General features: G+C 44.6%; 1 pseudogene; it reads left to right on the top strand.

Annotated features, from left to right (window-relative positions):
• Positions 1–16,910: 16,910 nt before the first annotated feature.
• Positions 16,911–17,632, top strand: LOC102849797 (annotated as a pseudogene).
• Positions 17,633–19,525: the final 1,893 nt, after the last annotated feature.

Here is a 19,525-nt window from a genome sequence, read left to right on the forward strand (position 1 = left end):
GTCTCCTGGGGTTTCATTTTTACAGGTGGAGGCAAAGGCAGCCTCACCTTTCTCTCCCAGAGCATCTGGTGGTTTCAAATCACCCACCCACCAACCAGATGGTCTGATGCTTTAATCATTGTGCACCAAAGCTCCTGTGATGAGGCCAGACCCCTCCATAATCATTTGCTTTCACGTTGTACATTTCACCTTCACAGCAAATGTTGCTGCTGTTTTTGGATGCCATGCTGTCGATGTTGACCCACAGTGGCCCATGTGACATAGTACAAATGGCGACACCTCTTATGTTCTGTCCACCCTCCATCAGCATGTTGTGCTGAGGTGGTTTGCATGTTGTTTTGATGCAGGAGGCTACGGCATCAGTATCTCAGATACCAGTAGCGTCAGCCATGGTTTCAGCAGAGCTTTTGGATGCAGACAGACTAGGATGAAAGGCCAGGTTATCTTCCAAAAATCAGCCAATGACAAGCCAATGGATGACAACAGCATATTGTCTGATGAGATAAGTGGGGCCCCTGAGTAGGCAGATACTCAGCATACACACAGTGTCTGCAGCAATGGGCTCAAGCACAGCAGAGATGCTAAGGGTGCTGCAGGACCCGGCAGGATTTTGTTCTGTTGTATGTGGGATTGTTGTGAGTTGAAACTAACTCCATGGTGACCAGCAATAACATGATTTAACCCAACAGCATCCAATAACAGCTACATGTTGACGCCATCTTGACAAAAGCATCCCACTCTCTGCTGCCGAGTGGGTTCCAATTCCTAGTGACCCTCTAACAGATTTTCAAAGGATTTCTGGTGGTCTCGTGGTAAGGCGCTGCACTGCCAACCTGAAGGCACATGGTTCAAATTCACCAGCTGCTGCACAGAAAAAAGATGGGCAATCTCTCCCCGTGTGATTTACTGCCTCTGAAAACCCCCTGGTGGGTCAGTTATTGGTCAGTTTCAACTCAAGGTACATAACAAAAAGCAGGTTATCAAGGCTGTAAATTTTAATCCTAGCAGGCTGTTCATCATCCTTTCACAGGACCACTAGTGGATTCAGACCTTTGGGTCACAATTCACAATGGTCCACCCTTTTTACCTGACCAAAGGTAAGAACTTCCATGCCCTTCTGTGCCCACACAACTCATGCATGCCCCCATTACTAGACTGTATCTTCCTTGAGGACAAGGCTAGTGCTGTATCTGGACATTGAATTTAAAACCTAGCAAGTGTTCAATAGCTATTTATTGAATGAATGAATGAATGAATGTATTAATGGATGAATGAACATGCACCCAGTACTCTGAGCCCATGCACCTCCTGAAGGTCAGAACCCCACCCCCTCCAGCTCAGTCACCACTGTTATTAGGTGCCAGCAAGTCAGCTCTAACTCTTAGTGACCTGTGCACAACCAGTGTCCAGTCCAGCCACCTTCACAATCACTGCTGTGCTCCAGCCACTGCTGCAGCCACTGTACCACTCCATCATGCTGAGGGTCTTCCTCTTTCTTACCGACCTGCTGCTTTACAAGCATGCTGTCCTTCTCCGGGGACTGGTTCCTCCTGATAACATGCCCACCATTCAGTCCTCTCTCCTAAGTAGCACTCCGGCTGCATTCCTCCCAGGTCAGGTCTGCCCCCTCTACTGACAGTCCACAGTGCAGTCAAGATTCTAATCCACACCATAACTCACCGCTGCTGGGGGCTCTGCTGTCCCTCTTTGTTTCTGTTTGCCTAATTGCACCATTTCTCCTGGGACGCTGCCCGGAGTTCAGCTCCGGGGACTCCTAGCAATGTCTAAGTGTTTCCTTGCTGGTGCTGACTCGGCTTTGTCTGCTGAGAGATGAAAACGGATCAAAGGCCCAGCGAGCATGGGGAGCCAGCTTATCCCTCATAATGTGGACGCCATCTGCATGGTTCCCCCATTCCACCACCTCCAGTGACGTCTCTTCCCACCTCCCAGAGGTCATCACCCCTCAACCAGCCTTAAGCTAGGAGCTGACCTAGTAGGACCCCAGGGCCACCTAATTCTCACATGATTTAATTTGTCAGGGATGGGGCAGGGGTGGGGAGGGAGGTTTGCTGAGCTTCAAGATCCGAGGATGACTTTTCTTTTTCATAAATAAGAGGATGCCTTGGTGACATCATGGAATAAGTGTCTGGCCCTTTGAACCCATCAGGTACTCTGCAGAAGTAAAACGGGGCAGTGTGCTTCCAAAAAGGGGAGCCTTGGAAACCTTGAGGCTGTTTCCCTCTGTCCTACAGGGTTCATATGAGAGTCAGAATCACCTCAAGGACTGTTTTTACTCATAGCAACCCGTGTGGTGGAGTTGAGCTGCCTGCTAAGGTTTTCCTGGGCTGCCATCCACAGACAGCTAGAAGAACCTGAGGGCTCTGGAGGCGCAGTCTGTAGGGAGTTGTGCTGCTAACCCAAATGCTGATCCCCTCTGGCAGTTTGAATCTACCAGTAACTTTGAAGGGGGGGAGATGGGCAATCTCCTCCCCTGGAATTTACAGCCTCAGAAACCCAGTTGGGGGGGGGCTGTCAAATGTGTTGTTTTCTATTCCACAGCAAGGAGCTTGAGATAGAAGAACCAGTAAATGTGTCTTGGAGGAAGGGCAGCCAGAATGTTCCATAGACCTGAGAATGGTAAGACTTTGAGCATATTAAAGACTAAGGTGTGGCTGATTTTAGGCCATGGTCTTTTTAATCACTTACTTTAAAGACAGCAGAAGTAGAATTGATGGTTTTGACTTGTGGTGATGGAAAAGAATATGTTGCTAGGACAGACTTTTTCCTTCAAGAGGGACATCTTGCTTGGAAAGGTGGAGGGCCAACAAAAGAGAGAAAGACCCTTGACTGAGTGGCCTGACATGGTGACTGCGGCCAAGGGCTTGAGTGTGTCAGAGATTGTGAGGATGGCACAGGATAAGACAGCCTTCTCGTTGGTTGTTCACAAGGTCACTATCACGGCACCTAACAACAACAACAACACGGAGTGTCAAAAGAACAAACTGATAATGCCTGGATAAAGAGCAGCCAGAGTGTTCCTTGAAGCTACATCTAGGAGTGGCTGTCCCTTGGAAAGGCACATCATGCTTGGAAAGGTGGTTGGTCAGTGAAAGAAAGAAGACCCTTGACAAGATGGATTGACACACTAGCTGCAGCAATGGGATTAAGAAGGTCAGAGAAGATGAGATAGGACAGGGTTCAGATCTCCTGTTCATATGAGTCACACTCAACTTGACAGCACAGAACAATAACAACAGTCCCTGGAGAAGGACACTGCTCAGTAGAGTCAGGGAGAAGACAGAAGGCTCTTACGGAGGTGGAATGTCACAGCAGTTGCAACAAGCACAGCAGGGGTTGTGAGGCTGCTGGAGGAGCAGGCAGGGCTGCATGCTGTCATCCATGGGCCACTATGAGTTAGAGCTAAGTTGGCAGCATCGAAGGGCAATTTTAGAGAAGACCGTAACCTGGTCTTTCTTACCCTGGCCCCTCTGCATGCGTTCAAACTGTTGACCTTTTGGTTAGCAGGTAAGCCCTTAACATTGTGCTACCAAAGTTCCTTTCTCAGTTGCCTGGTGTGACAACAACAAAAGAGAATGAAGACATGTACCCACCTACCTCCACAGTCTGGATGTTCTTTGTAGGGTTCATTTCTCAAAGACAAAGAGGCTGAATTTGGGGTTCAGGTTGAAACTGGGTAAATCAGAAGCAGCATACACAGGAGGGCCAAGAAGGGGAAAGCGTGAGAGCAGGGACCCTTGGAGTTCTGCGCTAGCTCAGCAAGGAGTTGGAAGTCCAGAAGGCTTGAGATGATCCTACCTAAGACACCAAGGCGACACATTATATTGCTGATCGAAGTCAGGCCCAGAGAACTTAAGGACTTAACCAGATGTAGATTCAGTTATGTCCTCCTAAAATCCATCAGCTGCTCTGCGGGAGAAATGCATTCTCCTGTGTGATTTACTGCCTCTGAAAACCCATGGATCCATTCCAACTTGACAGCACACCACAACAACTACAAAATATATGTAGGATCTCTGGTCCCTGCATTTATTGACAAGAGAAGTCTTAGTGACACAAGGAGCCATGAATCAAAAGATCAGCAGTTCAAATCCAACGGCTGCTCCACGGAAGAATGGAGTGGCAGTCTGCTCCCATAGAGTTTACAGCCTTGGAAACCATGTGGGGCAGGCAGGTCACTATAGGTCAGGATCAACTCTGCAGTAGTGGGTTTGGGTTTGGGTTTGAGGTACCTGTGGCTCTGATCCTGTTGAGAAATAGGCTTTTTTTTGGTTAGGTTAATTCTGTGAGCAGTGGGTCCTGTTAGATAGAAAAAAGAGGAAAGAGAGAGAGAGGGAGGGAAAGAAGGAAAGAAAGAGAGAAGGAGAAGAGAGGAGAGGAGAGGAGAGAAACAAAAGAAAAAGAAAAGAACATGACTTTATTGCATAGTCTGAGAGGGACGCCAAGTGACCAGGTGCAGAGAAGGTAAAAATGGAGCCAACACAGTCAAGGACAGTTCTTTCTTATAGAGGTTTTAGGGAGGCCTAGGGAACATGGCATTTTGCTTGGAATTTGGGGTGGGGGTACTGTTAATTAACTTGGGTGTGGGCTTTTGTGTTCAGGCGCAGAGCCTTATCAGGATCCATTGTCTGGTCTGGTCTCTAGTCTGGTTGTCTTGGACATTATCAGGTTTCTTCAAGGAGTGAGCAGGCCTGCAGGCAACTGGGTCATTCTTCCCCAAGGTCCTAAACCTAATGACTTCTGAGATCTGTAGGAAAGACAAGGAGACATACACTTCAAGGGATGATGGAAACTGTCTGAAGATGGAGGTAAATTATCTTTACAACAAGGATTGCTGGAAAATGTGGAACTTGGTGTTTTCTGTGGGTTTTTTTTTCTTTTCTTGTTGTGTACTATCAAGTCGGATCCAACTAGCATAGGCGGGGATTGTCCCTCCTTCTCCAGCAGAGCATCTGGTGGATTTGAACTGTATGCCTTCGGGACTGTAGCACAGCTTCTTACCGCTAGGCCACCAGAGCTCCCTATATATGGAACTTGAAATGAACAAGAAAGAACTAGACTCAGATCCACAGCCTGATTTTGGACTTCTATCCTCTTGAATAGGGAACTCTGGTGGCCTAGTGGGGAAAAGCTGTGCTGCAATCCCAAAGACACTTGGATCAAATCCACCATCTGCTTCACAATCTCCTCTGTGGTATTTACTGGCTCTGAAAACCTGCTGAAGGGTCAGCTATGGGTCGATTCCAACTCAACAGCACATGACAACAATAAGCCTCCTGAACAGTCAGAAGGTGGATATCGGTCCTTTAAATTCATGACTGTGGTGGTTCTGTGATACCAGTGCTGGGAGTCTAAGACACCCAACGCTAGTGTTCTTCTTACAACACTTACTGCAGCATGAAGAAAACCTAGTGTCCTTTCTCATTAAGCACTGGAATGCTAAGCAAATAGTCAGCAGTTCAAACCTACCAGCTGCTGGGGGGGGAAGATCAATTGTTCAAACTCACTAACTGCTCTGGGGTGAAGAAAAATGTCACAATATATTATTGTAAAGATTTACTATAGAACTGAGACACACCCACTAGTAGTGCAAACCCTATGGGGCAGTTCTAGTCTTTCCTATAGGGAGCCTGGTGGCCTAGTGGTAAGGAGCTGTGTTACAACCCCAAAAGCACATGGTCCAAATTCACTAGCTGTTCTGCTAAAGAAGGATGGGGCAATCTCCACCCATGCAATTAAATGGTCTCTAAAAACCCACCAGTGGGTCACCTGTGAGTCAGTTCCTAATCAACAGTGTGTAACAACAATAGTCTTCCCTATAGAGTGACCATACCAATTTGACAACAGTCAGCTTTCTGGTTTTTGAGTTACATGTTATGCTAGTTAACTGAGAATTCCCCATGACTGCTGATGTTGCTGTGATAAACACCCCCCCCCCCCTCTCCTGAGGCTCTCTGCCAGGCAGGGCTTCCTGGCCCAGCTCTGTCTCCTGAGTGCCAACTTCCACCGGTCCTGTGGCAGTTCACTGAGACTAAAGGACAGCTCATTTTCCAAAGGTTTGCTTTCCTTAGACATTAAATGTTAGGGCTTTGCAAATTCATCCCTGCTCATTGCCTTTGCCAGCATGTTCCCAGCAGCAGGAAGCCAACATAGATTTGCTGTTTGAAGGTCACCCAGCTAGTTGTTCATTCATTCACACTGGCAGTTAACACCACAGCAGAGGCCTGATCACAGACAATTGTCTCAGTTCTCCAGCGCTGTAGTGAGAGAGGTACTACCAGTGGGTGTGTCTCAGTTCTCCAGTGCTACTGTGACAGACACCACAAGTGGGTGTGTCTCAGTTCTCCAGTGTTGCTGTGACAGAGACACCACAGGTGGGTGTGTCTCAGTTCTTCAGTGCTGCTGTGACAGAAATAGTACAAGTGTCTCTCAGTTCTTTAGTACTGCTTAATAGAAGTACAAGTAGATGATGTCTTAGTTATTTAGTGCTGCCATAGAAATATCACAAGGCGATGAAGCAGACACCACACGGTGCATATGAAGTTGCTTTTGGAAACAAATGCTGAACGTATAAGCCTAACAGTTTGATAGTCATGTCAAGACTGTAAAAAACAGATTAGGGTGAAATCAAGCATCCCACTTTAGTCCAAACTCTAGGAAATGCTCCAGCGATGCCTACCACTCAACTCAATTGTTATCCAGTTGAAAAAAGTTCATAGCGATCTTCCAATGGGTTTTCAGAGGCTGTAAAGCACAGGAGAAGAGATTGTCTGTTTTTCTCCCAAGGAGCCACTGGTGGATTAGAACCACACGTGGATTCAAACCACAAAACGGACTGCTTTTGGGTTAGTAGCACAACTAACAGATTACACCATTGGGGTTCTCTAGCAATGGTAACAGAGTTGATATACACACCTACTCCTCACTTAACTATCTCATTATCTGACATCTCATACTGATGATACCAGTTTAAAACCTTCTCTCTGACGATCTTGATCTTGTACATTAGTAATGTACATTTGGCTGCAACGAATGCTAAAGGGCAAGACAAGAGGAACCTGGGTGTGATGGCCAAGGCTACGAGCGCAAGACTCTGGGAAGTGATTTTCAGGGGATTGGTAGGGATGTGATGATGTAATGTGGGGCAGTTGTACAGTGATGAAATTTGGGAGCTCTATCGATAACGGTTCTGTCAACCTCTGTTTTGTGATCAGATGCATCATTAGTATTTACAATTCTGGAAATCCTTGTCTGAGCTTGTTTCCTTCAACTTAGGACCACTGGTGGTGCAGTAGCTAAAGCACTCAGCTGCTATCTGTAAGGTTAGTGGTTAGAACTCACTAGCGACTCTGCAAGAGAGAAGTCCTGGTGATCTGCTCCCAGAAAGACTGTTGTCGTTCTCAGGTGCCATCAAGATAACTGACTCACAGCAACCCTGAGTAGGACAGATTAAAACCTTGCTGGATCCTGCACTACTCTGCCTCTACCATGCTGAAGTCCATTGTTCCATCTGCTTTGTCAATCTATCTCACCCATGTCCTTTCCCAAGGACTGGTGTCTCCTGATAAGGTGCCCAGAGTATGTGCAACAAAGTCTATCCAACCTTGCCTCCAAGGGGTCCCCTTACTGCATTTCTCCTAAGACACTAATAAAGATTGCAGTGAGGGAATCCTATGGAGCAGTCTGCTTTGTTGTGAGGGTCCCCCTGAGACAGCATAAGCTCAGCAGCCCACAACAATGGGGAGGGTTTGTGTTGGACATTTGGAAGCTCTTCCTACTCCTAGTTGTGTGTCCTTGGACAAGGGGCGTGGACAACATCTCTCATTGGTGGTTGTCATGGAGTCAGCCTCCAACTCATAACGACTCCACAAACGAAATGCTGTCTGGCCCTGCATCCTCCTGGCGTGGTCAGCTGATTGGATTAGAGTATGTGGATTGAGTTCCTCTTACGATTTTGCCATCCTTACTGTCTGGATCATGCTAGTTTGAAAGCTTTCCTGAAACTCGCTTGAGTCACAGTCACACCAAAGCCTCCGCTGACACATAGTGGTGGGCGAACCCGAGGTGCGTGTGCCAGAAATCAGCGCTACAGGTCCCACACGTAAGCCAGGAGGTCAGCTTTCCTGTCCTCAACATTAAAACAGAGATAGTCAAGTGGTTGATAGGAGGACTAAAATGAAGTAGTGACACCCAACCCTAATCCTGGTACTGACAATGCTCAATAGTCCTTTAAAAAAAAATCCTTTCACTTTATTGCATTTAGCAGATACTTCATTTCTACACAACAATTAAATATTTGTGTAACTCCACGTCAAACAAGTAGACTAGTGCCATTTTTCCAACAGCACATGCTCCATATTTTTCTATCTCATTGTATTATTTCTCACAATATTTACAACTTTTTCACCATGTGAATGCACACTTGACAGGACTATAGTCTAGTGCAAACATAGCATTTATATGCACTGGAACACACACAAAAAAAACTCCAGGCTAATTTTGTTGCAATATTTGCTTTGTGGTGGTGGTCTGGAAGCAAGCCCTTTAACGTCTCCAAGATGTGCCATACTGCATAGTCTGGGTCTCCAGGATGAAATATCCCAAAATAGTTAGCACACTCACCAGATAAGTGAAGAATTTGAGGTCACCTCAGAAAAAAAGGCCAGCACCACATCAACAAAGCAAAGAACAAGAACCACATGATCCTATCTGTTGGTGCAGAATGGGCCTTTGACAAAATACAACATATGATTAGATATTATTTGTATGAAAACAGTCCAGAATAAGAGCTGTATAAAAAGTGGACTGGGGGGGGGAAATTGTACAATAATGAAAGATTTTTTTTTCAAAGAGAAAAATGAACTGGGGGAGTAGGGAGGAATAGGTGTGCAAAAATGAAAGACTGTAAATCCAAGTTCTTTATAAACTCTCATTAAAATTTTGTCATAATGGGAGTCCAGAGCGAAGGCTGCATAGTGGAGTGGACCTGGGGAGAGGGATTGTAAAACAATGAAAGAATTTTTCTTTTACTTTTCCAAGAGGGGAGTATACTGGGATGGAGTGTTGGGAGGTGAAAAAAGTGCAACAATGAATGAATGGAAATCCAAAGTCTCTGTAAATTTTCATTGAAATTAATAATTTTAAAAAAGAATTCTTCCAAAGTAAAAAAAAGTCAATGAAAATTTTTAAAAATTAAAATAAAAAAACCAAAATACAATAGCTCTTCCTGATTAAAATACTCAACATAATAAGAATAGAGGGGAATTTCCACATAGAAGAAAGCATATATGTAAAACCAAGAGCCAACATTATTCTCAATGGAGAGAGATTAAAGGCATTCCCCTGGAGAATAGGAACTAGGCAAAGTTTCCCACTATCACCTCTCCTATTGAATATTGTATTGGAAGTAGTAGTGAGAGCAATAAGGCAAGACAAGAAACTAAGAGGCATATAAATTGGCAAAAGGAGGTAAAACTACTTCTATATGCAGATATGATAGTATACTTAGACAACCCTAAAGATTCAGCAATAAAACTATTAGACATTGCCAACCAATTCAGAAAAGTAGCAGGGTACAAGATTGTCTCCACAGTGACAAAGAAAATATAGAAATAGAGCTAAAAAAAGCAATACCAGTTATAATAGCAAACTACTGGATGAAATATTTGGGAGAAAATCTAACTAGAGACACAAAATACATTAAAAAATATATAAAGCATCACTACAAGAAACAAAAAGAGATCTAGAGAAATGGAAGAACATACCATGCTCATGGATAGGAGGAATGAATATTGTGAAAATGACAATTCTACCAAAGGCAATTTACAAGTTCAGTGTAATCCCACTACAGATATCAATTCCATTCAATTTCACATTTTATCTGGAATGGAAAGTGACTCCAAATAAGCAAAACAGTCCTGAAAAAGAGAAACAAGATAGGAGGCATCATACTCCCTGATCTCACACTCCCTACTACCCAGCCCTGATGGTCAAGACAGCTTGGTACCAGTACAGCGAGACACATAGATCAATGGAATAGAACAGAGACTCCAGAAATCAGCCCATCCACCCATGGTTAACTGATCTTTGACAAATTACCTTCAGAAAACTTAAGCAAGATCCACACCTCACACCATACACAAAAATCAACTAAAGGTGGATCAGGGACATAGAAATAAAATCAAGAACAAATGAGAAGAACTATCTGAAAGGAATATATGACTAGGCATGATAAGTATAACAACAATCTGGAACAAGAGGCAGGCACATTGCTGGGCAGGCTAGAAGAGCATGGGTAGGAGGGACAGAAGAAAATGTGCAACAATAACAATTTTTTAAAAAAAAAAGTTCATTTAAAGAGGGAAGAAAATGTGCAACAATGAGAGAATAAAAATCCAACTTTTCTGTAAACTTTCATCAAAATCACAATAAAATAGAGTTTAAATAAAAGAAAAAGAAGAAAGGCCAAGTGAACTGCTCCTAAAACATCAACTATTGAACACCCTGAGAGACAGCAGTCCTCTGACAACACAGGGTTTCCATGAGTTGAAATCAATTCGCTGGCAGGGGATTGATTAGTTTAGTCCTCTGAGGCAACCCAGGACCTGTGCTTCCAACAGCCCTCTCTGTGTGTTCGGGCCAGAGCAACCCTCTTCACTGTGAGTTATTGTCGCAGATCCCCATTCACAGAGAACTCTCAACATAGCCAGAAGTCCCTTCCATCTTGAGACTTATTGTTGTTGTTGTACTCATAACGACCCTATGAATGAAAGTCCTCAACGCTGTGAGACTTTCATCCTTTCTTCAGGTTCATAGGGTTTCCAAAGGTAAGCTATTTACAGAAGTGGATGTCACTCCTGCTTCCAAGCTTGTTTTAATGGGGGAGCACCATCAAATACTGTCCACCATGGGTAACTGTTATCGCATTTGACACATCAGTGTCACAGTGTTCAGTTTCACAGCGACCACAAGTTACCTCTGTACGGTAAGTGGACACACCAGGGCTATATGACCTAGAAGACTGTTTGGACAAAAACAATGAAAAATAGGCCTTAGGGCCACTGATTAGAGTCATCCACCTTTGGCTTGGTAGCATCGCTTTCAGTCCACTAGGCCAACTGATCTCTCTCTTTGTTGTTAAGTGCCGTGGAGTCGTAGACGACTCATAGCAACCCTATGAACGAAAGTCCATGACACATGCCATCAGGTTGAAATTGACTCATAGCTCACCCTGAAGTGGGTTCTCGGAGGTTGTATACACACAGAAGAAGATTGCCTGTCTTACTCTCTAGGAGCAGCTGGTGGATTTGAACCACCTGCCTCTAGAATGACAGCACAACTCCCAACCCATTAGGTCACCAGAGCTCCCTACTCACCCTGTTGGAAACATGTTTAATGTTTTTACTTTTCCATTAAACCTGCCTTCTCATCCTCAGAAGCATTGCTCTGCAATCACTTTAAAGGACAACGGAATCTCATTTCTTCTTGTTTAATTAAGATTCCTTTTCTCTGTATTTTAGATGCTGTGAAAGGTCTTGATTGCTGGAGATTAGAGAAGCAGAGATAGCTAAAGTCTTAAATAAAATTCAATTATTTCATTTGTAAATTGGACTTTAAATTAGTAGGACTTTGAGCTGCCTAGCCAACTGACTGGAAGAGATCCATAATTTGTTCCCATTTCCAAGAAAGGTGAATCAACAGAATTATCAAAGAATATTAATATCATATACGAGCAAAAAATTAGTGAAGATCTTCCAAAAATGACTGGAACAATACCTTGACAGAGTAATGCCAGAAGTTCAGGCAGGGGTTAGAAGGTGCTGTGGCACCAGGATGTCATTGCTGATGTCTGATGGATCCTGGCTCAAAGCAGAGAATACCAGAAGAATGTCTATTTGTGTTTCATTGACTATGCAAAGGCATTTGACTGTATAGATGATAACAAATTATGGCTGTCTTTACCTAGATCAGGATCGGAGGAAGATTCATCAACAACCTGAATTATGCAGATGACACAACCCTGCTTTCTGAAACTCAGGAGGACCTGAAGCACTGACTGCAGAAGGTCAAGGACTGCAGCCTTCAATAAGGATTGAAGCTCAGCATCAGGAAAACAAAGATTTTCACCACTGGGTCAATTGGCAGCATCATGACAGATGATGAAGAGATTGAGATTGTTAACAGCTTTATTTTTCTTGGCTCTACAATCAACACTCTTCATACCAGCAGCCAGGAAATCAAGAGACTAATTACATTGGGAAAGTTGGCTGTCAGGGACCTCTCCAGAATACTGAAGAGCAACAATGTCCGTCTGGAGACTAAAGTGTGCCTGATGCAGGCCAGAGGCTTCGCAATTGCTTGCTGTGTGTCAGAGAGCTGGACAAGGACTAGAGATGATAGAAGAGAATTGATGCCTTTGAGCTGTGGTGCTGGAGAAGAGTGTTGAATAAATTGGTCTGCCAGGAGAACAAACAGGTTTGTCCTAAGGAGGGTGAAGCCAGACTGCTCTTTGGAGGCAAGGATTCTGAGGTTTCATCTGACATACTTTAGGCATGTTGCAAAGAGGGACCAGTCCTTGGAGAGAAACATCATGCTTGGAAGAGTGGAGGGACAGAGAAAGAGAGGAAGACCATCGATGAGATTAATTGATACAGTGACTGAGGTAATGTGAGTAAGTTTGTCAGAGAGTAAAGTTGGCACAGGAAAGAGCAGGTTTCAGGGCTGTCGTACATAGGGTTGCTATGAGTTGCAAGAGACTTGACCACACATGACAACAACAACATATCTAGATCAAGAAGTTGTTGCCCTTCTTGGGGCAAAATAGCAAGGGAAAACTGCATGGCTTAATATCTGAAAGGGAATGATTCAGGGATGTGTCCTTTTTCCATACCTATTCAATCTGTATGCTAAGGAAGTAAGTCATGAAGCTCAACTCTATGAAGAGGCGTCTGACATCAGGATGGGAAGAAGAGTTATCAATAATCGGTGTTATGCAGATGGCACAGCCTGGCTTGCTGAAAGTAAGAAGGACTTTAAATGCCTGCTGCAGAAGATCAAGAACTACAGCCTTCACTATGGAATACATTTCAACATAAAACAAAAAAACCAAGGTGCTCACCATGGAACCAACAGACAACATCAGGATAGATGGAAAAAGGATTGAAGTTGTCAATTATTTCATATTTCTTGGATCAACAATCAACATCCTTGTTACAAACTGTCAGTAGACTTAGGAGATGTATTCAACAACCTGTGTTATGCAGATGACACAACTTTGCTTGCTGAAACCGAAGAAGACCTGAAGCACTTGCTGCAGAAGGTCAAGGACTGTAGCCTTTAATATGGATTGAAGCTCAACATCAAGAAAACAAAGATTCTCACCACTGGGCCAGTTGGCAGCATCGTGATAGATGAAGAGACTGAGATTGTTAACAGCTTTAGTTTTCTTGGCTCCACAATAAACGTTTTTGGGACCAGCAGTCAGCAATTGCATTGGGGAAATCTGTTGTCAGGAACTTCTCCAGAATACTGAAGAGCAATGATGTCAGTTTGGAGACTAAGGTGCCTGATTCAGGCCATAGTCTTTGAAATTACATGCTATGCATCAGAAAGCTGGACAATGACTAGGGATCATAGAAAGAGAATTTATTTCTTTGATCTGTGGTGCTGGAGAAGAGTATTGAATAAACCAAGGACTGCTAGGAGAACAAACAGTTTCATCCTAGAGTGGGTGACACCAGGCTACTCTTTGGAGGCAAGGACTCTGAAACTTCGTGTGACATACCTTGGGCATGTTGCAAGGAGGAACCAGTCCTTGGAGAGGAACATCATGCTTGGGAGGGTAGAGGGACATATCAAGAGAGGAAGGACCTGGATGAGATGGACTGAACTCAGTGACTGGGGTAATGAGGGTAGGTGTGTCAGAGATGATAAGGTTGGCTCAGGATAGAGCAGGGTTCAGAGATGTTGTACATAGGGTAGCTGTGAGTTGCAAGCGATTCAATGGCACAAAACAACATTGCTTTGGGGAAGTTAACTGTCATGGACCTCTCCAAAATACTGGAAAGCAAAGACATCAGCTCAAAGACTAAAGTGCACCTCATTCAGGCTATGGATCTGAGAGCTGGATAATGGATAAGGATGGCAGAAGAAGAATTGATGTCTTTGAGTTGTGGTGCTAGAGAAGAGTACTTAATATCCCATAGACTACCAAAAGAACAAATAGACATGTCTTGGGAAAAGTGCAGCCAGAGGGCTTCTTGGAGACAAGGATGATGAAGCTTCATTTCACATACTTTTAACATGTTGTTAAGAGAGGCTATTCTTTGGAGAATGACATCATGCTTGGAAAGCTAGAGAGTCAGTGAAAAATAGAATATCCTCAACCAGGTAGATTGACACAATGACTGCAGCATTGGACTCAAGTGGGTCAGAAATAATAAGGATGGCACTGGATAGAACAGGGTTCAGGTCTGTGTCCATAGGATTGCTATGAGTCATACTCAATGGCACCAAACAACAACAAAATGTCCTGCCATAAATCCTCAGTGAAATGGTGTTGATTTTTGGGCTAACCAAAAGATCAGTGGTTCACACCCACCAGCTGCTCTCAGGGAAGAAAGATGTGGCAGTCTGCTGCTATAAAAGCGACAGACTTTGAAGCCCCAACGGATACCTACACTCAGTCCTACAGGCTCACTGTGACTTGGAATCCACTTGATGGCAGGATTTTGGGTTGGTTTTGATTTACATGAGCATGGCACTTAAAATAACAGTGTTCTGAGTTGTATTGTACCCCCCCCCCAAAAAAAAAGCAACATTGAAGACCTACCCCTACTTATGGATATGATCCTGCATGAAAATTGGGCTTTTTTCTTTGGTTTTGTTAGCAAGGTCACGCCGGAGAAGGCTGCGTCCTGAACCCGCTCACACATATACACACACAGGAAAGACAGATGTCATGTGAGGTTACATCTACAAGGAGTCAAGGAACATTAGAAATGTTCAGGAATTCCAGAATCTTCCTGCAGACCCCCAGAGAAAGTGTGAGGAGTGAAACAAACAGAGAAAGAACCTTTCTCAGCTGTGCCCTGGATTTAGATGCCTGTCCTACAAGCCTGTGAGATTATAAAACTCTGTCTTCAAACCCACCTACTTGTGGTCTTTTTTGTTATAGCAGCAGCAGGCAACTGAGACAAACAGCAAAGCCATCTATCTCATGATTCATTGAAATGTATGGTGGAGAACATTGAGGACCTCTGATGACCCAACACTGGGAAGGTGGGACAAAGAACCTCAGGAGAGTCTGCTGCCCTAAGAGCTGCCCACCTCAGATGAGACATGGGTAGAGAGAAAGTGCTGTTGTTATTGACAATTGCCATCAAGTCGAGAATGACTCATAGCGACCCTATGAACAAAAGGCCTGAAGCCCTTCTGTAACTGTTGTCATTTATCAAAATTCATAGTTTCCAGAGGCACTTTGTTTAAGAAGTGGATGCCACTCCTGCTTCTAATGAAAGAAAGAAGGATGCTAATTAGCCACAGTGAAGGTCAACCCAAAATTATGGTCCTTAGTCATTTTTCCAGGTGGGAGGGGAGCTTTGGTGGCCTCCTGGTAAGAATCTATGCTGCAATCCTGAAGGCACACAGTTCTAATCAACCAGCCGCACTGTGGGAGAAGGATGGGCAATCTCCTCCCGTGCTTTAAGCCTCTGAAAACCCACTGGAGGGTCAGCTATGGGTCCGTTCCAACTCGATGGTTCATAACAACAACAAAAGTCACTCTTCCAGCCTGAACAACAAAAAAAAAAACGGCAACAAAATCACCCAAGTTAGCTCAGCTTTTCATCTAACAAATAACACAGGTCAATAAGGTGAGCAGTAATACCAGAGAGATGCTCACTCCTTAGAGGACTTGCCCACAAGAGATCAGGAGGCAGCATTTTCCAGAGGTAAACCTCTGAAGGCAGGGAAGGTAGGACAGAAGGACTAATAACAACTAGAAGCAGGGATGAAGGGGGAAGAGTGTGGCAACAATGCAAGGATTGCAACCAGCGTCATGAACCAAAAGCAGTGTAAACAGCTGAATGGAAAGCCAGTTGGCTCTCGAACTTTCACTCAAGTCACAGTCACTATATATGATATATATATATATATATATATATATATACACACATATATATATATATATATATATATATATATACACACATATATATATATATACATATATATATATATATAATTTCAATGAACATCTACAGAGATTTTGGAATCCATTCATTCATTGTTGCACCCTTCTCCCCGCACAAACCCCTCCCCCCATTTCCTCCTCTCCTTGAAAAGCAAAAGAAAAACCCCCTCATTGGTACACAATCTCCCCCCGCACAACCCCCAACCACACCCCTAACCCCAAATATAATCCACTCTGTAACCCTCATTCCATACTCTTACAATAAACATAATGTCACAATTTTAAGAAGGGCAGTGGAATTTTAAAACGTGAAGTTAAAATATGAAGTTAGTCTGGTGAGAAGGAAAACCAAAAGCTACACCCACTGCCATTGAGTCAAGTGTGACTCAGGATTCCTCCATCGTGTTTCTGAGACTGTGACTCTTCCCTAGAGAAGGGTAGCCTTCTTTCTCCCAAGGAGCTGCTGGTGGATTAGAACCATCAGCCTCTGGGTTATCAATCTGATATTCAAAGCATATTCCACCAGAGCTCGGAGCTAAAGAAGCCACATCACTAATCAGAAGGAGACTGGAAGGATTTAGGGAAGGTACGGTTTGGGAACATTCTCTCTGAAGGTCAAAGAACTGTCCCAGGAACAATCTAGTCCAAAGCCTGGAGAAATCAACCTGGGTATGGAGCCAGTGACGAAAGAAACGCGGAGATGGTCTTCGCAGTCACTGTGTTCCCCGGCTTCAACAGTGCTTGGACGGAGCCCAGCGCTCGCCAGCGTCTCCCCCGTTGGTCATTCCCAGCTAGTTTTCTGCCACCTCCTCCCATGAGCACCCCGGACACCCCAAGGTCCTCCCCTCAGCTGGAGCGCCATGCAGCCTCCACCTCTCCGCCACCACCTTGGTGACCATGTCCCCTTTGCAGGTGCCCAGAACTACAACTAGGACTCAGGGGCCGCCATCAACCATCAGATCAACCTTGAGTTCTACGCCTCCATGTCTTACTTCTTCCACCATGATGATGTGGCTTTGAAAAATTTTGCCAAATATTTTCTCCACCAACGCCATGAGTAGAGGGCACATGCTGAGAAATTGATGAAACTGCAGAACCAGCGAGGTGGCCACATCTTCCTTCAGGACATCAAGAAACCAGATCAGGATGACTGGGAGAGTAGGCTGAATGCAATGGAGTGTGCACTACACTTGAGAAAAGTGTGAATCAGTCCCTACTGGAGCTGCGCAAACTGACCACCGACAAGAATGACCCTCATTTATGTGACTTCATTGAGACGCATTACCTGGATGAGCAGGTCAAATCCATCAAACAACTGGATGACTGGTAATCAACTTGCGCAAGATGGGCGCCCCAGACTCGGGCCTGGCCGAGTACCTCTTTGACAAGCACACTCTGGGAGACAGTGATGGCGAGAGCTGAGCGAAGCTTTAGCCCAACTTCCCCACAGCCACGGGGGGGTGACTCCGTCAGCACTACCAGGCCACCTGTATGTCTTGTTTATTTTTTTACCTTTTCTATAAATTGTACCAAAATACCCACCTAAGTTCTTTCATTTGTATCATTCCTTCAGATAAAGTCATTAGGTACCTCCCACCCAAAAAAATGAAGAAAAAGAAATGGGGACCCAGGCTTGGTCCTATGACCAAGCTGTGGACCACGGTCAACTGGTGAGCCCAGCCAGTCGGCCCCAAGCTGTCTCCTCCTCTCAGGAGGAGCAGTTACAGGGCAGTCCAGCTCCTAGCACCTTGACCTACTTCACAGCAGGGAGACCAGTTACAAACTGCTGTGTCACCACAGGTGGACACACTTCTGCTCTGTCACACCCCAGGCAGCTCATCACCCACATACACTGCTCCCCCACTGCCATATACTCAAGTGTTCTCTCCTCCCATTAGTCCTTCATGGAAGACTTTTACAACGTCCACATTGCTCTTCAGACAACTGAAAATGTGGCCTGATAACTCCATCTCCCAGGCAGGCCAGCTCTCTGTGGATAAGTAACACATATCAGAAGAGAAAATTAGAAGAAAAAACAAGCCAGGCCTTTCCCAGCATTACTCTGCGTGTGTGACCTGTGCTGACTTCCTCTGCGGCGTCAAGGACAAGAGAGGGGCTCTGGGCTGCTAATCACAAAGCTGGTTGTTTGCATCTACCCAGATGTGCTTTGGAAGAAAGGCCTGGCAAACTCCTTTAGAAAAATCAGTTAAAGAAAACTTTACTGAGCACAAGGCTACTATGACACACAGGGATCTCTATGGGTCTCACAGTGACTTGAAGGCAGCTAGTGTAGTTCATTGGTTGGCTTGGTTGGGGTTTACTTTTAACATTTTATTGTGATTTGTGGAATTATTTACAGAGCAAATTTATTTTCTAAGTAACGATTCATTCTCATTCTGTTCCATGTCAGTGATGGCAATCTCCATGATATAAAGCATTCTTCCCACTTCCTCCATGTGTTTCCTGTTTTCATTTCTCCTTTTTTCCTACCCTTTCCTGCCTTCTTGAGTTTTATCTCTGGGCAAATGCTGCCCTTTGATCTCTTATGGTCAATTATTCTAAGGTCTGATTACTTTCCTGATGTTACTGATTACAGTATGTTGTTGTTATGTGCAGTCCAGTCGTTTGCGACTCATAGCGACCCTATGTACAACAACCCTAAACCCTGCTCTATCCTGTGCTAATCGCATTGCCTCTGACACACCCATCCCGATTACCCCAGTCACTGAATCAGTCCACCTCATAGAGGGTCTTCCCCTCCTGCGCTGTCCCTCTACTCTACCCAGCATGATGTCCCTCTCCAAAGACCTGTCTCTCCTTGCAACATGCCAAAGTATGTCAGACGAAGCCCCAGAATCTTTGTCTCCAAGGAGTAGCCTGGTTTAACCCTCTCTAGGATGAATCTGTTTGTTTTCTTGGCAGTCCATGGTACATTCAATACTCTTCTCCAGCACCACAGCTCAAAGGCATCAATTCTCCTTCTGTCCTCCCTAGTCATTGTCTAACTCTCTGATGCATAACAAGTGATTGCAAAGACCATGGCCTGTATCAGGTGCACCTTCATCTCCAAAGAGACACCATTGCTCTTGAGTACTTTAGAGAGGTCCCTAACAGCAGACTTTCCCATCGCAATACGTTTTTTGATTTCCTGACTGCTGGTGCCAAGAGTGTTGACTGTGGAGCTGAGCAAACTGAAGCTGTAAACAATCTCAATCTCTTCGCCATCCATCCTGATGCTACCAATTGGTCCAGTCCTGTCTATTATTTGGCTTAAAGTTCACTCTAGGGATTGAGTCCAGCCCCCAAGCTTGCTGG

The sequence above is a fragment of the Elephantulus edwardii genome, unplaced genomic scaffold (assembly GCF_000299155.1).
Source record: "Elephantulus edwardii isolate Elephantulus edwardi_28Jun2011 unplaced genomic scaffold, EleEdw1.0 scaffold00134, whole genome shotgun sequence".
Lineage (NCBI taxonomy): Eukaryota > Metazoa > Chordata > Mammalia > Macroscelidea > Macroscelididae > Elephantulus > Elephantulus edwardii.